This window comes from Podarcis tiliguerta, assembly GCF_965153285.1.
Source record: "Podarcis tiliguerta genome assembly, chromosome: 17".
Taxonomy (NCBI): domain Eukaryota; kingdom Metazoa; phylum Chordata; class Lepidosauria; order Squamata; family Lacertidae; genus Podarcis; species Podarcis tiliguerta.
Window position 1 is genome coordinate 13,716,100 of NC_139550.1, and position 19,021 is coordinate 13,735,120.

Consider the following 19,021-nt stretch of genomic DNA (forward strand, 5'->3'; position numbering starts at 1 on the left):
TCCTGCTCTGGAGGGTAGGAATCGAACCAATGGCTGCGAGTTACAAGAAAGGAGATTCTGGCTAAACATCGGGAAGAACTTTCTGACAGTAAGATCTGTTAGACAATGGAATGGTTGTGGACTCTCCTTCCTTGGAGGTTTTTAAGCAGAGGTTGGATGGCCATCTGTCGTGGATGCTTTAGCTGAGTTTCCTGCAATGCAGAGGGTTGGACTCGATGACCCTTGGAGTCCCTTCCAATGATTCTGTGGGCCTTTGGTCTGATCCAACAAATGCTTCCTATGTCCTTAAATTTGTTAGTGGCAAGGCTGACGTGCCCACTTGAAGGTCTCTCTCTTGTCTACTACTTCATTATTGATCATCCTGACGCAGCGAGAACAGCCTGCACATCACTGAATGCTTGTCACCTTTGATTTTATTCAACACATGGCCTTGTCATTGCTTTATCCTTGCCCTCTTGCCCTCGTTGTCAGATCAAGAAACAACAGGCTTTTAACTGTGGAGAAACTCTGACTGTGTCAATGAACAAAGGAAGTGTTCCTATCCTATACGCACTTACCCGAGAATATGACAGGGTGGGGGCAGAACTGATTCAAATGACATTTAAAGACAAACATACCTAATTTATAGTTTCCAAAACAGTACAGGATCTGAAACCAATCATCCTTTAAAATTGAAACTGCTCTGAATTTTGCAATGCACTTCTTCAGCAGAGGCATGCAGGAGGGTGAAGTATGCATACAAATAAACATATTGGTAGAAATAGCACACAGAAATGAATTCTAATAGGGAAGTTTGCTTTGCGAAAAAGGGCATATTAGGCAAAATTGCATACAGCAATGTGTATTCGGGATTAGGAGAAATTCACGCTGGAATGCTGGTGATGACGTCAAACCAAAGCAAACTTCAAACTGATGTTGAAATGTGGAGAATCAAAATTAAGATTAGAAAAATGAGAAACGGTGAGAAATTGAAATGGACACATTCACCCATCCTTACCTAGAAGTAAGCCCTACTGAACTCAATGGCACCTACTTCTGAGTAAACATGTGTAAGATTGTGCTGTGTGATGTTAAAATCACTAAAAAAAAGTGTCCCTGTTCCTCTCCCATCCCTCTATCCTCATAAGTTATTGTGAGAAATCTAGGACTACCCCAGACATGCTAAAAGGTGCTTGTTTAAGTTAAGTTTCTATAGCTAGCATAGGAGCCAACCACTAGGGGCTGAGGTCCCTTCATGCCCCACTAAGCTCCCCCCCCCCAGTTGATGGGCATTGCCATTCAAATAGGGTGTGTGTGCCGTGTCATGTGATCAGTTATGTGGGGTGGGGCTTACCTGCACCGCCAATATTTCATTCAAGTTGACACCCCTGATAGCTTATTACTTACAAACTTATTAAAGTGACAAAATAGGCTGAAATATCAAGGAATAACAACACCAGTACATATCTGGGTATCTGGGCAAGTGCCAATGGTCCTGAAATTTGTCAGCTAATAAAAACTCAGGCCTTCCTGGGCCTTTGATATATTAGGCTGCAAACGTGGCCCCACTTAACTGGGAGTAAGCTTCAAATAATAAAATGGGACTTACTTCTGAGTAGACATGGATAGGATTGTTTTCACCTTTAAATTGTTCCTTAGTCAGATGTGTTCTTTTTCAAACTCTACCCCTAATATGTTTCAGTAGATCACATCCATTCATTATCTTTTAAGCTACTTTGCTGACCTCTCATTTAAATGATTTTAATCATTTATCATTGGGGGTAACCTTTCTTACCCACTCAGAGTTGTGATACTCATCTGAAAAGGTGTCACTTAGGTCAGGGGTTCCAAATTGTGGTGTGTGGGCCACCAGTAGCCCGCTAGCTTCATCCAGGTCTGCAGCAAGTGGAATTGTGGTTGAAGACACATCCTTCACATTTAATAGTCCAATTGTTTTTTTATTGGTTTTTTTATTGCTCCTTTCATTTCTTATATTGTATTTTGTGGAATCGCAATGTGAATTCTATAGAATTCAAATGGCAGCGCAATTGCATACAATGTATAAGAAATAAAAGAAGCAATAACATTAGAGTAAAAACCCATACAATATCTAGCACAGGGCATTACAATTGCTACATCCGACAGAAAAATCATTACATGGGTCTTCCAATGCCTTCAGTCATTTTCAAGTGGTTCTTGGTTGTGGGGAGTTTGAGAACTCCTGTACAGTCATACCTTGGAAGTCAAATGGAATCCGTTCCGGAAGACCATTTGACTTCCAAAACATTCGAAAACCAAATCACGGCTTCTGATTGGCTGCAGGAAGCTCCCAAATGATGGTCACCTCTGTCGATAAGGCTGTGTAAATATAAATAAATATATCTGGTTCAGCCCTTTTATGTCTCTCTTGTCTCCTTATTTATTGCATCTGTGTGATAACTGATACATCAGAACTATACTTATAACAATTTGCCCTAGATAGTTTCATTTTCTCCCATGTTTCAATCCTTTCAAATGGAAATTTGAGAAGTAACCAATTTCATTTTAACTGCAGTTCTAGAATTAAATCCAGTAATTTAATTAGAAGTACTTATTGCTTAATTAGCATGCAATCAACTTCCAATATATCCCCATATTTTACAGTTTAAAATGTAAATTCTAAAATTCCCAATCCATCAGTTTAATTAAACTATGTGATCTATTGGAAGAATGATCCATAAAGAAAAATAAAAAATGGAGCCACTTCACTCCTTTGTTGTACTTTTGCTCTTTTGCATGCTCTCGCGCTTTTGAGAGGGAGAAAGAATTGAGTTTTTAAATGTGACAAAAGGGTAAGCTAGACTACCTCTTTGAAATCTAGTATTTTCAATAATTTCAATAATTTTCAATAAGCAGGAAGAATCCATAGCAGATTAACTAGTGCATGTCATGTGTTGAGTCATAAAGGATAAAATTTACCACCTTTGGGCTTTGTCTAAGTAAGGAGGTAGGCCTTATTTTGAAGCTGCAGAAGCCACACCTATGGAACATATGGTTATATGAAAGGTGACATGGCTGATTTCTTGGTTGGTTGGTGAGCAGGTTGGAAGCAGAGAACAGCAACTCTGTAAGTATTGGAGGCATGATTTGCAAAGGCGGGAGGTGGCAGCAACCAATGAGCTTTGAGAATGGAAAGGAGGGAGGTGAGAGCAAGAAGTCACAAGAGGAAGGTGCTTGTGGTGCCTCATCTCACCGTGCAGGCACAGTTTCCCTCCCCTCTTCCTGCCTCGCCAACTATCTCCTTTTGTAGCCTTATCACTGATGGAGACACTGCAGCTGCTGTTTGGTGCGCTTACAGAACTTCACCTCAGCTGGCTACTGGGAGCATTTCTTTTGGAAGCAAGACAGGCACCCCTTTGAGTGGTATGGTGAAAAAAAGCACTGCCTGGAACCTTTTGGCAAAGGGCAGGGTTTTGCAATCTTCTCCTGTATCACAGCAGCCAACGTATGAGTGCTCTCAGAGCCCTGAAATCTTGCTATTCTTGAAGAAAGATCTTGGCAAGACCTAGGCTCCCAGTATATAAAAGTCAAGGCTCTTCCCAACATTGTGCTCCTCCTGGAGTAATTGGGTAAATTTCCTCTCTGCTTTCCTCAATGCTGTTCTTGGATGGTGTTCCTGGCTGGCTACTGGGGTTTAGCCCAAAATGAGCTGCTGGTTGTTTTCTGTTGTGCCTCCCCTGCTGAGGCAATTCTTAAATTTCATAGGACCTTCCATTCCAAACTGATGCTGTTCCTCTGGCTCCTCCTTCCTCCCCAACATACCTTCCTCTTTATAGTATGCCTAGGGTGGAAGTTGCTTACCAAACATATGTGAGGTTCCATGGTGATGAGGTTCAACTGTGTCAGCCTGTGACAGATAGGTAATAGTTGTAGTAGTAGTAGTAGTAGTAGTAATAATAATAATAATAAATAGGCTGCTTGAGTCTGTTTTTTCATGTTGATAATGCTGAAGCTACCACATTAAATCATTCCCCACCACCATAGCCTTTCGTTGACGTATACCAGCGATGACCAACAGGTCAATCGCGGGCTCTCTTTCGATTGCCGGCTGGAGAAAGAAATGTGTTGGAAGTTTCCGCCTCCCACTGTCCTCATTATGTCTGTGAAATGGGTGGTTATTACGGATAAGAAGCTAGTCTTTTTCACTTCCTCCTGTTCTTTGCATCGCGGTTATTTTTGTGCATTTTATGTCCTCCCCCCAAAAAAATCTCATCAATTTTGCTCCCCCCCTCCAATGGGTAGATCACTGCCAGTTGTTTTATTCTGGGAGTAGATTGCAGCTTCTAGGGAGTTGGACATGCCTGATGTATACCTTTTGTTTTTTCATTATTCGTATGTGCAAAGATAAGAATTACAATGTTACAAACAACTGAAATTTTTGCAATGATGTATTCTCTTCTGGCTTCCTAAGCTATGTAAAAACATAAAAAACTAACATTATGCCCACTGGCTTGCATTTCACATCTATAGCACTGGTATGAATTTCACACGGCAGTTGCCGAGTACATGGATGCATGTGGGATTTCAGGGTCAGCAGCCAGGGCTCCTGCTTCTTTGGGGTTTTCATGGTCCAGCAGACTGTTTATTTAAGAACTGCAGGACACCCTTTCAACATGTAAGACTCCAGGCAAGAGCTGCGGAGTTGGCGACATGGGAAAATAATGGAGCAAACCAATCCGATGGCTCGACAATAAAGAAATTGGTGCCAGCATGAGGGGAAAACATCCACTTATTACCACTAGTCAGTTTACAGTCACAGCCAGAAGCAATATATGAAACAGAACCTGTTGTGCAACAGACAAAATAGTTTAGAATACTGTCAATAGAAGAGGCATCATGAGTGGGAAGGGGAATAGAGAAGAAAAAATATACAGAGTTAAGATGGTGTTTTGTATGTGTTTACTGTAATGCCTAATAGTACCGCTAATCCACAGAAGACTTGTAAGTGGGATAATGTGTGACAAAGCAAAGAGTTATGGGACTTCAGTTAATGTAACAAATTTGAAAACAATTACCTGCCATTAGTTTGCTTATATTTGTCATATCTCCTGGGCTTGCAGATGTGACTGCTTGACGAAGACTGTGAGCACTGAGCGGGCGAGTTTGAAGTGCGGTGCTTGGAACAGTCGGTTGGAGGAGGTGAGCATGGAGGCTGCTTCCACGCAGCAGCTGGAGGCAGACAAGTTGTTACATTTGTTGAAGCAGCACTTCCTTGCACCCTATATGATTTACATAATGGGAGGATCTTTAAGCAAGGGTTGATCATAATGGAGTCATCGGCCAGCAATCGGTTTGGCTGATTCAGGTTACATTCCCAAGGCCTATGCCAAAGCCATACTACATCTGTAATCAATAAAGGGGTGGGCATTTTGATCCCAAGCTGGTGCCATGTTATTTTTTCTCTCCTTCTACACCTTCAGCCCCTTGCCCCACTGGCTTCTGGCCCACTGCACATGGGTCTACAATGATGCTCTCATCAGTTGTATTTCATAGAATTATAGGCAGGATAATAACTCAGTGGCAGAGTACATGCTCTGCTCTGCTTCCAGAAGGTCTGGGGCAACACCTGATATCTCCTCTTAAAAGGCGCTTTTAGCAAGTGATGGGAAAGACCTCACCTGAGACTCCAGAGAGCCACCGACAGTCAAAGTAGGCAATTCAGGGCAAGGTGGACAAATAGCCTCACCAGGCTACTCTTGGGAGAAATAAGGTCATCATCATCAGGCTCCTATAAGTGTCAAAATGGTGGTGGATGAAAAATGAGAATAAATTACACGTGAACCAGGTTTACTAACTTGCAGAAGGTCAGCCTACATGGTTTTGGAATACAAACATCCTTGGGCATCCGCTTTTCCCTAGCAGTAAAAGTTCAAAGCAGTAAATTAAATAGCTAACAACTGGATGCCCTTTCACGTCACTTAAAATCAGCTGCCTAAGGCAATCGCCTCCATCTACCTAATGGTGGGGCTGGCCCCAGGGATGGAGGAAGGGGGTGTGGTGGGTGTGGTCTGCCCCGGGTATCACCACTGAGGGGGGTGACAAAATGCCAAGCAGCACTCACCACGGGCCCTACAGCACGCCTGAGCCACACGTCTCTCCTGGGAGAGATGCGGTGGCTTGGGCGCACGCAGGCTCAGCACTGCCCAAACGGCCCATCCGCCGCCTCCCCCCCAGCTGTAGGGTGGCTGAGTGGAAGGAGGCAGGCAGACTCCGGAGGCCCCGCGGTGTGCCCCACCTTTGCTCCGCCCCTGGCACTGCATCAAACTCATTCCATCTGAGAAAAAATGCATAGGATCAAACTGTCCTACTTCCAGCCTTTGCCTTCTCCACTGAAGTTGTGTTTCATAACCTTAGAAGCCTTGAACACTGTTTAAATTGAGCACCCAGAGACAAGCTTGGATGAAATTGGTGCTAGATGGATGTTTGAAAGCCAAACCTGACGTTCAAGTGCCTAATTGCTATTCCATCACCCAAACATACCATCTCATGTTTTCATATGCCAGAGGCATCGGCATCTTCTTGTCAGTTTTCTCATCTACTCAATGTCATAGGTCTCATTCTCTGTCAAAGAAAAGACGCTCTTCTGCACCGACTTTGCTCCAGGACTTAACCCTCGTGCTGTCCCCCCCCCCCATTTGTCAGATCAATAGATGCTACCTCAGTATTGCTTATTTCTTCAGAAACACAGACCACACTCAGGTTGCTTTTTCATAATCAGCCTGTCTGATTTTTTTTATTTGATGACTTGTATTATAGTTTTATGATACTCCATGATGAAACAAGATGATTGCCGTTTGTAACAGCGGTTGAAGATGACTGGCCCTATCAAAGCGTGTGAATATAGCCACATTAATCAGTTCAGAGATTCTGAATGACTTCCAATTGTTTTGGGGGAAAAGGCTTGTCAAGAAAAATGAACTGTTTTAGCATTCAAATGTGAATACTGGAACTTGATTGTGTCTGCCAAGAATGCTGTTATGTGTGCAGAGATCACTCCAGGCTATTGATTTCCCCCAGGAATGGTGAATTGGTGGCTCACAGGTTGGAAATAGTCCACAAAAACCATTTTCTGACTCTTGGTGGCCCTACCACAAACTGTTAAAATGTTTCCCACAGTTTGATTTGTAAGAACAAATAATGCTTTCAAGTTATTACAAACTGAGATAGAGTCTGGCATCTCCAGGCAGGGGTGGGAAAGACTCATAAGAACAGAATTCATAGGAAGCTATCTTATATTGAACCAGACCATTGGCCTAGTATAGTTTATGACAGAGTATTTCAACGCACGCATGTGGGCCTTGAGGCCTTTTTTGACAGCCTTTGGCAACATTTGGGGCCTTCCCTGCCTGCAGGGCGAGGCACTGGGATTTGGGAAAGAAGTGTGAGGGTTCGGACAGGGTCCTAGAGTCATCCCAATGTTAGAATTCCTGCTCCATGATTGCAGTCATAGGACTGTTGTCTTTCACATGATGGTATATGTTTTGACTCCACAGAGTGGGAAGAAAGCTTATGAAGCTCCCGAATGAAAGACCAGGAGGGAGAGAACATGCCAGTTGGGCATGTGTCTCTGCCAGGGTCCTACTCGAGTATAGGCTGAACTCCTGACACCCACCTCATTCCGAAAGCCAAGTTAGCACTTTCCCAGCTTGGGGAAGGAGGTGTGAGGGCTCTAGGATCTTTCCAGAGCTTCGCCCCTCCTTCCCAAAATCCAGCGCATCACTGAGTTATCTTTGGGAAGGCAGTGCAAGGGCTGAGGGGTGTGTGTGTCATATTTTGGCCTTGCTCCCCCCCCACCCAGTGCCAGATTTACGTATAAGCTAAACAAGCTATAGCTTAGGGCCCCACTCTCTTGGGGCCCCCCAAAAAATTTAAAGGGAAAAACAACTGGATGTACATTTCCAAAATATAAGTTAAGTTCAACAATTACTTTGATAAAATACATATTTTGTTATGTGCAAATGGCTTTAGATACCTATTAGATCCATAAATTACCATATAGCATATGTTCAACACAAAAAAACAGTGACAGTTTGTTGTTGACAAAGGACAGCTGGACATATAAAGGGCCCCATTACCTTCAGCAGCTTAGGGCCTCATCAAACCTAAATCTGGCCCTGACACACACACACACACACAAAACGAGGCAGTGCACAACCCACAGGTTCCATGTTAAAGTACTCTTATGGACCGCTTGTCAGGGATGATGGGAGTTGTAATCCATTAACATGAGGAAGGACACAGATCCCCGATTCCTGGTGTAGACAATTCTGAACTAGATGGTCTGAATCAATAATTTTAAGACAACTGTTTATGTTTCATCCATTTAGTACCTTTGAAATCCACAATTGTCCCCACAGCTCCCGCATTGCATAGGAGTTCAGAGATCCCGGAGTCAATATTAAATGAACATGTTTGAATGTCTTATTTTGGATTTGACAAGCTCTGAGGTTAAACTTCACAAAACTGCTTGCCAGGTTCAGTAATACTGAAACATTTGAAAAGCCACATTTGCAAAGCTTTCACATATACAATATACTCATATAAGAAACTATTTTAAATATTAACATGGGGGAAGGGCAGAATTTTCCATAGAATGAGTTAGTCAGTTAAACAACTTGGCACTGCACCAATGTCTGTTAATGCAAATATTTGTGGGCTGAAAAAAATCAGATTGATATCAAACATATATATCCTGTAGTTTGAATGTTCACTGTGTCAAAAATAATAATTTTTTCTCAAAAATAAGCACGGGTGTTGGGCAAGTCATTTCCCTTGCTAACATACTTGGATATCACCCCTACTTCCATTATTATATTGCAGCTTGTCAAATTACTATGAAAAGGGACAGACATTTTCTACTCTATAACAGGAAACTGTCAGTTGGAACAGCTACCAGTTATAATTGCAAAGTTCTGGCAAAGATATATATTTTTATGTTCCTCTTTCCAAATTACTCATTTGGCATGCATAAGAATGTTCCCATGATGAATTTTTCGTTAGGGAGCTGTGTGTGTGTTTTCTTTCATTGGAATATGTGCCTTTCCATTATATTTTATATCAAAATAAAAACACTTGCAACTTGAAATAGTTTATTTTGCTCATTTAGTGGAATTGCTATGAGTGAGGGGTGAGAGGCAAGTATCATATCATCACAACCTTTTCTTTATGAACCATTTATCTGAATGCTAAACAAAGCCCTTGAGATTTTTATTTGGGAGGGGATGAATTATGAGCGTATTTGTGAGCACAGTGGAACTGAACCTTAAAATTCTCCCCAATTATTGTAAACATGGGTGGTGTATGTAGCTTTTCAAAACTGTGTGCCTCCCTTATTCTGCTGGAGATGTTGGCGAATAAAACAACATTATTCCTGATGTTATGACACGCATGTAGCAGACATTAACAGATGGATAAAATAGTGAATCTAATTCCAAATGAACTGTGAAATTCTTGTGCCATGCTCAGTGACTTGCCAAGTCTATCACAGCTTGCTGTAGATCAAGCTGTGTGAGAATCCAAAGCTGGAGACAGCCATTGTCCCCCACCCACTCCAGGGGTTGATGGTGCTATGACAGAGGTCATATTTGTGAGGACTTAAAGAAAAATCTAGACTGCTGTGGAAATTGCTGAGTAAGGGTAGCAAAAACACAGCTAAGAATCCCAAATCATATATATGACTGGCACTCTTCTTTCGAAATTACACCAGTGTCTTCTAACTTTAACATTAAAAAGCTTTATTTGCAGAAACTTATAGTTATAAATGAATTAAAACAGAATATTTACAGCCACATCCTTCCCCAAGCATGGGCTTACAGTCTATTCTTCTAACTCCCAAACAACTGTAGTTTCCTCTCTTTCTAGAGCTCAGCATGCAGCCTTCTGTATCTCAATTAGGCTATTTCCACTTTTACCTTCTCTTGCAGCTTTGCTCTCCAACAGCACTCCAACACTTTATTCAACTTAGCAGTGTTCACAGTTGATACTAAAACAGATATTGCTTCACATAAAAGGGAGTCTCTCCTTCACTGGATACCTCCCAATCACATGAGAACTACTGGAATTCAGTTACCAACCAATCAAATTTAAAAACATACCAATGCAAACAAGCATTCAGGGTGGGGATGAAAAAAATGGAAAAGAATAGATTCTGTATCCTTACTCTGAACACCTGTGAAGTGTGGGAGCTGTAAGGAAAGCATCACTCCAAAGGGAAGATGTAAATTATCTGCAAAATCTAGCTCAGTACTGCCTACACAGATTGGTGGGATGTGGGTGGAGCTGTGGTCTAAACCACTGAGCCTCTTGGGCTTGCCGATCAGAAGGTCAGCAGTTTGAATACCCGCAACCTAGCAGTTTGAAAGCACGCCAGTGCAAGTAGATAAATAGGTACTGCTGCGGCAGGAAGGTAAATGGCATTTCCATGTGATCTGGTTCCCGTAACAGCATTCTGTTGTGCCAGAAGTGGTTTAGTCATGCTGGCCACTTGACTCAGAAATCTGCTTGTGGACAAACATTGGCTCCCTCAGCCTGAAGCGAGATGAGCGCTGCAACCCATAGTCAGGGATCCTTTACCTTTTACCTTACACAGATTGGTAATGGTTGCAGACAGGAGTCTTTTCTACACCTACCTAGAAATGCCTGGATTTGCCCATGACAAGAAGGTATGAAGAAGAAGAGTTTGGATGTGATATCCCGCTTTATCACTACCCTAAGGAGTCTCAAAGCAGCTAACAATCTCCTTTCCCTTCCTCCCCCACAACAAACACTCTGTGAGGTGAGTGGGGCTGAGAGACTTCAGAGAAGTGTGACTAGCCCAAGGTCACCCAGCAGCTGTATGTGGAGGAGCAGGGAATCAAACCCGGTTCACCAGATTACGAGTCCACTGCTCTTAACCACTACACCACGCTGGCTCTCTTTGTAAAAGGTTGAAGTTACTTCTTTTAGAACAGAATAGGCAACATGCAATACCACAGGTTGCTTGCAGTTAGAGGCCCTTTATACTTTGAAAGTAGTAGCTTAAGTTTAATGGAAGCAAAACATAGCCATCATGTCTAGTAGCCACTGATAGCCCTCTCTTCCGTGAATTTGTCATGATGAGTGAGCTTCCCATATGATGAGTGAGCTTCCCATGCACACAGAAAATTACTGGTGTGCCCATCCATTGTGTGCAAGTTATGGTACCAATGGCGGTCTTGTCAATGATCTGAACACATAATGAACTAAGGACACATACCTATCCTTGCCTGCAATCCTGACACACCCTGCCAGTTAGGGTAGAAGATGGGGTTGGTGAGGCAAATTGTTGTGCACGTCTGGACCCAGCACAGCTATCAGACCTGGACTAAGGCTGATGCTGCCCTGTGAGCAGGCTTGAGATTTAGCGAGATGTGCTGGAGACACTTTGCCCTCCCATATGTTTGGCAGATTGAATGAGGGAGTTGGATTGAGACTGGGGTCACTATGCAGGTGGAAGCTGGTGAAGGCCAGCAGGTCTTGGTGGAGGGGTAACTTTGTCCAATCCAATCGCACCCCCAACTCATGAATAGAAATTCCATGCAGATCAGCCAAATAAACAACTCGGTTTGGAAAAGACATGCACCTCACTCTCTGTTAAATTCTTCACAAGGTCACCCGTAAGCCAGCCAGGTACTACAGACAAGTCTTCTCTTTGCTCGTGGTGACAGATGGATTTCAGAGGGGGGAAACGTTTTGCTTTCAAAGTTGATCTTCTGAACACCAAGAAATGGGGAATTAATAGAGCGCTATCCCTGGATTATGCTGGCCTTGCTTTGCTCTGAAGCTATAGGGTGAATCCTGCGCCAAGAGGGAACAGCAATAGTTGTAAGGTCTTTCTAGCCTTGGGCAACCTGGGAAGTGTCCATCTCAAAGAGCCTGGGGCCACTCTTATTTTAAACTTTTCCTTCCCTTCATATTCTTTCGCTTCAGGCAGGCCACCTAAGTTTCTAAGTGAGCTGATGCTTCAAAAGTATGAAATGGTCTAGGAATCAAAATTGAGAATGGGTAAGTGTAGAGGGCAAGATAAGAACACTATGAAGAAGTAGAAGAATAAGGATCCATGAAGAATAGTCATGAACAGATGCATGTCAGGCAGAGTCTTAACACACTGATGCCAACATACATTAATTACAACGTTGTCGCAGAGATTTAAGTGAAGCGACTTGCGTGCAATCTTCATACGTTAATGATTTATTTAGCATATATTTCTAAATTGATTTTTTCTACCAGAAAAGCCTCCTATGCAATGCAATAAAGAAAGAAAGAAAGAAAGAAAGAAAGAACAATATCAAACTTGTATATATCTCAGAACAAATCTTTGTCATTTTGCAAATCTTGCCCAGTCCTCCCCACCAAAAAACACCCTCTTTTTGTCTCCTTTTAGCAAAATATGAATTTAATTTGGAACTGGCATCCCCAGTTGAAAGTATTGGTCTCAGTGTGCAAACTGTGAAGCCTGGGGTCATGATGAGTATGTTTTGGTTGGGAGTGTTAGAATGAATCCTAATGTTTTCTCCCTCTTTCCTGAGCTGTGAGGTCAAAATTTCAAAAGAATGAGTGCAGGCAGAACTCTCCCCAGGTCACACAGCATCTCCCCAGGCAACAGCCCTCAAGAGCCTTGATTTTCACACCCAAACATAGGAGGATAGAGCTCAGTGTGTGTTTGAAGCTAGCTTGCTGTAGAAAGGTAAATTTTGCATTCGTTGCTGCGCCCACTTTTTTCTCTGACACCACCCACCACTGGCCAGTGGCTCTCAAAAGGCTGCCCACACCTAATTTAGAGGAATAGGTGATGGTAGGAGCTGGTGCAACAAGACTTGTTGACTCCAATATGGGGGCAGGAGTGACATCTGTTGCTCTCATTCAGGCAGCAAAGCATTCTTGGCCGGTATTATGTTCAGGCAGTGGTGTAGGAAGGGGTGGTGTAAGAAGATGGGTGCAATCCGCCCTGGGTGTCATCACTGAGGGAGGTGACAAAAAGGCAAAAATATGAATTTTTAAAATAAAAACTTGGCCTCATGAAACTTTTTAGTTCAGTCAACAAACACAAGGAAACATGGCTGGCGCTGGGTACCACACCGCGGGGACTGGCACTTATCACGGGGCCTGCAGCATGCCTGAGCCATGCATCTCTCCTGGGAGTGACGTGGTGGCACTGGGTGCTTGCAGGCTCCATGCTGCCTGAAATGGCCCCACGGCCTCTCCCTCAGCCGCTCTACAGGTGACGGGGAGGTGGCAGAGAGGCCCAATGCAGTGTGCCCTGCCCTGGCTCGCTCTGCCCCCAGGCACTGCCCCGGGCACCCAGCTATGCCACTGTGTTCAGGACCAGAATTTGCCAGTGTGCTGTTAAACAAACCCACGAGGCAAGCTTTCGAAGAAAATGGTGTGACCTTTGTGAGTTTCTTTTCAGTGTAGGCAGCTGAGGGAGAGTGCAGCATTTTCAGCTTCCGTTGCCTTCTTGTGACGCAAGGCCATTTTCTCTCCAGTGACCTCTGTGGAATCTTTCCAGCTGCAAATTAGTTCCACAGAACCCAGAGGAAATGGTGCCCTCGCTGCTGGTGTTTCCTTCTGATAGCTGTAAATTGAGCTCATCCCAACACTCTTTTGGATCCAAGGTATTTTGACGTCTTCAAATCCTGCCGAGTCAGTTTTTGCTAAGTTCTGGGTTCTGCCCAAGAAAAACAAATCAGCCTTTGCCAGATCCAAGTCTGAGCTAATACACTAGGCAACAGGGGTGTGAATTTAATGCTGCCAGGCAGCCGCATTACTCAACAGTATGCGACTGCTAAGCGTTAAGTCCTTGGCTTGTGATTCTCCAGGAATTTGATGGGTACACAGCATTATATTGGTCTAATTGTTTCCAAGGGTGCTTCCTGGTGGAAAAGTTTACAGGTTAAAATAAAAGTTCCCTTTTATATAATTGTGGGGTTGGAAAGTCCAGTGCCCTGCAAGGCAGGAGTCTTTCACTCAACATGGGGCTTGCACCCATAACCCTGGGATTAAGAGTCTCATGCTCTACCGACTGAGCTGTTCAGATGTCACTTGTCCGGTAAGTGGATGAATGAGTGTCCTCCTATTGTATTGCTAAGATTGTATTTGGGGCTGGCTGGAACGGGTTAGCACCCATTGAGACTGGAAGGGCGAAAGCCAGGAACCCTAAGTGCAGCCAGAGGCAGTGAGAAGCAGTTTTGCCATCAGTCTTCTCCCTGCTGAATACTATGAAGGCATCATGGGGCAGAGAGGAAGTTGACAGGCAGGGCCACACCTGCCTGTAGGTAAGGCAGGCAGCTGGGAGCTGGCTGAAGGCAGGCTGAGGTTGGTGGGACTCTTGGTCTTCCTTCATGTACCACTGTTCTGAACATAAATGAGGGACTTCTTTATGATATTATTGAGACTATATGATATCTTATTGCTTGTCTTGCTCAGTAGTAAATGCAGGAGCCTCAAAATTCAATTCCCATACTTTTTGTTGCATAAATGAATTTGCAAGAGCCCTTTCTCTTCAACCACAGACCTTTTAATATAAAAATGTCATATTACTATGGACACGACCTAGCCAGAGTTAAGCACTTGACTTTTCCATTCCATTCATTACGGTGAAAGATGGTGCAGAAATGCATGCACTTAAATCTCTTTTTTTAAAATCAATGAATCATGCCCTAAACCAATTTTCCCCAAACTGGTGCCTTCCAGGTGTTTTGAAATGCAAACCTCATCATCCTTTATAATTGGATATTCTTAATGGATATGTGTACGGAAAGGAGGACTGGATACCACCATGCTTTGTGTGGTTATGCGAATATGGCTGTTGATTTCATTACAGATTTTCTGAAGTCATTGTGTCCTGTAACCAAATCATGTTGGTTTATTATCAGCTGTACGGCTGGGATTGAGAGTGAGATTGTGCATTTGTAAAACACAACTATGCAGATCATTAGAGTTTTATCTTTCTTATCGCTCCCACTCCCTACTGCTCCTACTGTAGAACTAAGGAAGAAAGCTGGCAGTGATGAGTGCCACAGTGAAAAAATTAAAAGCAAGGAAAGCTCCAGATACACGCATGACTCTAATTTCCATGTACATTCAACACACAACAACAACTACCACCACCACCACCCACGTCTGGGTGGCTAACACACATAAAAACATAATCAAACATCAAATATTTATTAAAATGCATTTATATCCTGATTCTTTCCTTCGTGGAACCCAAGTCAGAATGGGGGTCCCAGGAGGTCACCCATTCTGGCAATATCCAGACCCACACCTGCTTAGCTTTAGCAAATGGCTATATCATGTGCTGTCAAGACCGTGTCCACGGCTATGTTTGTTTAGGTCCCATTAAGATCACTAATGCATGCAGTCTGAAGTCTTCACTTTTTTATCAGCTAGTCAATTAAATCTGGTAGTTATTACCTTTAGGCCTAGAACGTTGAGTTTAAATACCATCTTGGTCCATGCATGATCCTGAGATAAGCAGCTTCCTCTAGTCTCAGTTACCACCTCTAAAATAGAAAAAATGATGACCTGTCATACAGGGGATGTTTTGAGGATGCATATTATTAAGTATCATTTCCTCCTCTTTACGTGAAAATGGGTCATTAATGGATCTTCAGTTGCATTTCTGAGCTGTAGTGGTAGGGAGAAGTAATGATAATAGTAATATTAATATTAACAACAACAACAACAACAACAACAAGGTTGATTTCACTTTTCTAATAACAGCACTAACACAGCCAATCCCTGGTACAACAGAAGCACAAAAAATAATCTCAATGTGTACATTTAATTTGCTGCTTTAACTGGAATTGACATGGTATCCACCCCAACCCCCGCACAAACACCTTTTTCTTCTGATTTTCACATTTAGGCTAAGGTGCACATACTATTTATAGTTCAGGAAAAACAATGTGTATCGATGGACCAAAGGAGTGTAGGACTGCTTATTCATGCTGTGTGTGTATGTGAACATTTTTCAAGAATAAAGGAGGGGCAGAGATTGAACTGCATTCCACAACCCTCTGGAGTTGATCTGCTGAAACATGACTACCAACGTAAGAGTTCAGTTGATGCAAAAGGACCTTGGTTATTCATATATTCAAGACATGATATTTCGGGAAGGGCTGTAGCTCAGCAGTTGGCCATCTGCTCTGCATGCAGAAAGTCTAAAAGTTGGGCTTCGATAGAACACTTTCTGAAACCATGGAGTGCTGCTGACAGCCCAGTGTAAACAATAAAGATCTAGATGAGCTAACTCTGTATAAGACAGCTTCCTTGGTTGTCTTCTGTTTATAGTCCAGTCTAGGATCCAATGGAATAGCATAGGATTTACTACGGTTAGATGCAAAGATCCCGGTGGGAGACTGCTATCTATGAACCAGAGCATCATATGTGCTGTGATCTAAACCACTGAGCCTCTTGGATTTGCCGATCAGAAGGTCGGTGGTTCGAATCCCCGCAATGGAGTGAACTCCCAATGTCCTGCCCTAGCTCCTGCCAACCTAGCAGTTAGAAAGCACACCAGTGTGAGTAGATAAATAGGTAGCGCTGCGGTGGGAAGATAAATGGTGTTTCCATTCGCTCTGGTTTCTGTCACGGTGTCCTGTTGCACCAGAAACGGTTTAGTCATGCTGGCCACATGCCCTGGAAAGCTGTCTGTGGATAAATGCTGGCTTCCTTAACCTGAAAAGCGAGATGAGCACCGCAACCCCATAGTCTCATTTCACTGGACTTAACCATCCTGGGGTCCTTTACCTTTTTTTATCTTTATCTGGGACTAAGTGGTATTAACCAGGACTTACCTCTGAATAAACATGTGTAAGGTTGTACACATATAATAGATACTATTATAATAGATAGCATGAGAGATATATAGTTCACTTTTCCTTACTTCATAACAGGACTATTAGATGGCAGTCCTCTGTTTGCAGATGTCCTCTATTTGAGTTTAGTCCTGCTGGCCACATGACCCAGAAAGCTGGCTGTGGACAAACGCCGGCTCCCTTGGCCTAAAAGCGAGATGAGTGCCCCAACCCAATAGTCACCTTTGTCCAGGGGCCCTTTACCTTTTTTACCTCACACAAGTGAACTCCACAATTAGGCAGACTGAAAGAGAACATTCCAGGCAGCAGCTTTGGTGGGGTGTGTCTGTGTGTGTATCACCAATGGGGTTATCATGAATGGAACCAATTCAATTTCCTACCACAGGGATGAGTATGTCTTGGTGAAGCTGTTCTGGAAAAAGCAACCACTGAAACTTAGAGTGCAGTTGTCTGAAAGGGACTGGGAGGGCTCTGGTGAGTGTGTGATGGAGGCAGCGGGGCCAGAAGCTGACCCAGGAGAAGGAGTCAGCAATTTATGGGATTTGGTGCCACCCATGAGGCAGAAGCCAGGGTGGGAGGAAGTCAGAGCAGTCAGAGATGGAGTAGGGGACACAGGACATAGGGTGGTGTAATCCCCACTGTCCCCTGCCCTACTGTCTCATATAACTAGGAGGGGCTTGAAGAGGGAATCACAGCATAGACCTCCATGCAGGAGAAGTGTACATAAGCCCAGGGGATGTGGTTCCACTGTTGCTTCAACTGCTCTTCCAGGCACGAACCAGCTACGTAGACGCTAGCTAGAAGCATGTGTGCTTGTGTATCTGATGCACCTTAGGAACTGCTGAAATTGCATGCAACTTTTGGCCCTTTGTCTTCCTTGGCTGTGAGTGCACAGGACATTGTCACCAACAAGAAATGGACTCAAACTACAGACTTTCAGAGAGCTGGGGGTGGACCTCATGTCATGTAGCTCTTTGAAAAACCATAGTACCACCCAAGTTCAACATACCATGCTTTTTTGCCTTTCTCCATTCCCTCTTGCTGTTCTTAATGTCCTCTATAACCTCCTCTTCCTGTTAACAGACTTTGAGCAACAAACCACCTCACATGTGCAGCCCGTTCTCTGCTTTGCCCTAGGATAAGAACAAAATATGAACCCTGCTGGAGTAGACCAATGTGTCGACATGCAGAGGGCTGGGAGGCCAGCTGGCAATCACCAGCTGGGCCGTCTCCTTCCAGCCGTCCCGCTGTGAAGACCATCGCCTCTGCTCCGATGTAAATCAGCGACCCGGGCTTCAAAGCCAGGGCACGCTATCAGCAGATTGAACTGTGCACACAGAATCGGCGTGAGGCTTGTGGAAGCATACTATAACTACAGATTTATTAATCATAAATCAGGACAAAGAAACATGTCGTCGCTCTCTCTCGTCATCTCACAGAGAACAGGAAAAGGAAAAGCTATACACAACAGAAGTTCCCAGCAAGCTGTGCTGGAATGTAAACAGACATGTGACACGCGAGAGTTCCACATGTCTGCTCCTTAAGGTGGAATAGAAATCTCAACACAATGGCCCATCTTGTCTAGCATCCTGTTCTCACAGTGGCCAACAAAAAGTCCCAAAGCAGGACCTGAGGGCAACAGCATTCTCCCCACCTCTTTCCACATTCCCTTACTCAGCAATATCAGCAGGTGTTTGCCCTGATTCCTCAACCCTGTCACTGACTCTTCTTACCTATTCCTTGTTGAAAAACTGACCTCACCGCTTGCCCCTCCAACTTAATTCATTCACCTTATCTGTTGCTTAGACATTGCAGCCTATTCCACTCCCTGAAAAAGTCTCCTGGGCTGGTCCTAGGTGCATTGAAGTAACACAGGAACAGCATAAAGGGTGGTGTTCAACACAGTTTTACTCCAGAGTAGACCTATTGAAATTAATGGACCTAACTTTGTCCTGTTCATTAATTTCAGTGGTTCTAATCTGAGTAAAAACTTTTTGGATACCACCCAAAGCTCCTTCTATGGCTCTGTTAGGCTATAGATGCAAGGTCAGGGTCTCCATTATCTTTTAGTACACCCCATAAGCCGGCTAGAAGGGGTAATCCCTACAAAACTACAATCCCATAAAAATATTTACTAGTGTGCTTGCTTCACACACCAGCTTTTG

The 19,021-nt window shown here is 43.6% G+C and overlaps 1 long non-coding RNA gene across 1 annotated transcript in view; it reads left to right on the forward strand.

Annotated features, from left to right (window-relative positions):
* Positions 1-3,667, forward strand: part of LOC310667947 — a 343,815-nt gene extending 340,148 nt beyond the window's left edge. Inside the window, exon 3 of the long non-coding RNA XR_014506463.1 lies at positions 3,657-3,667. This is a non-coding gene — a long non-coding RNA (uncharacterized lncRNA). The remainder of the gene's footprint in view (positions 1-3,656) is intronic.
* Positions 3,668-19,021: the final 15,354 nt, after the last annotated feature.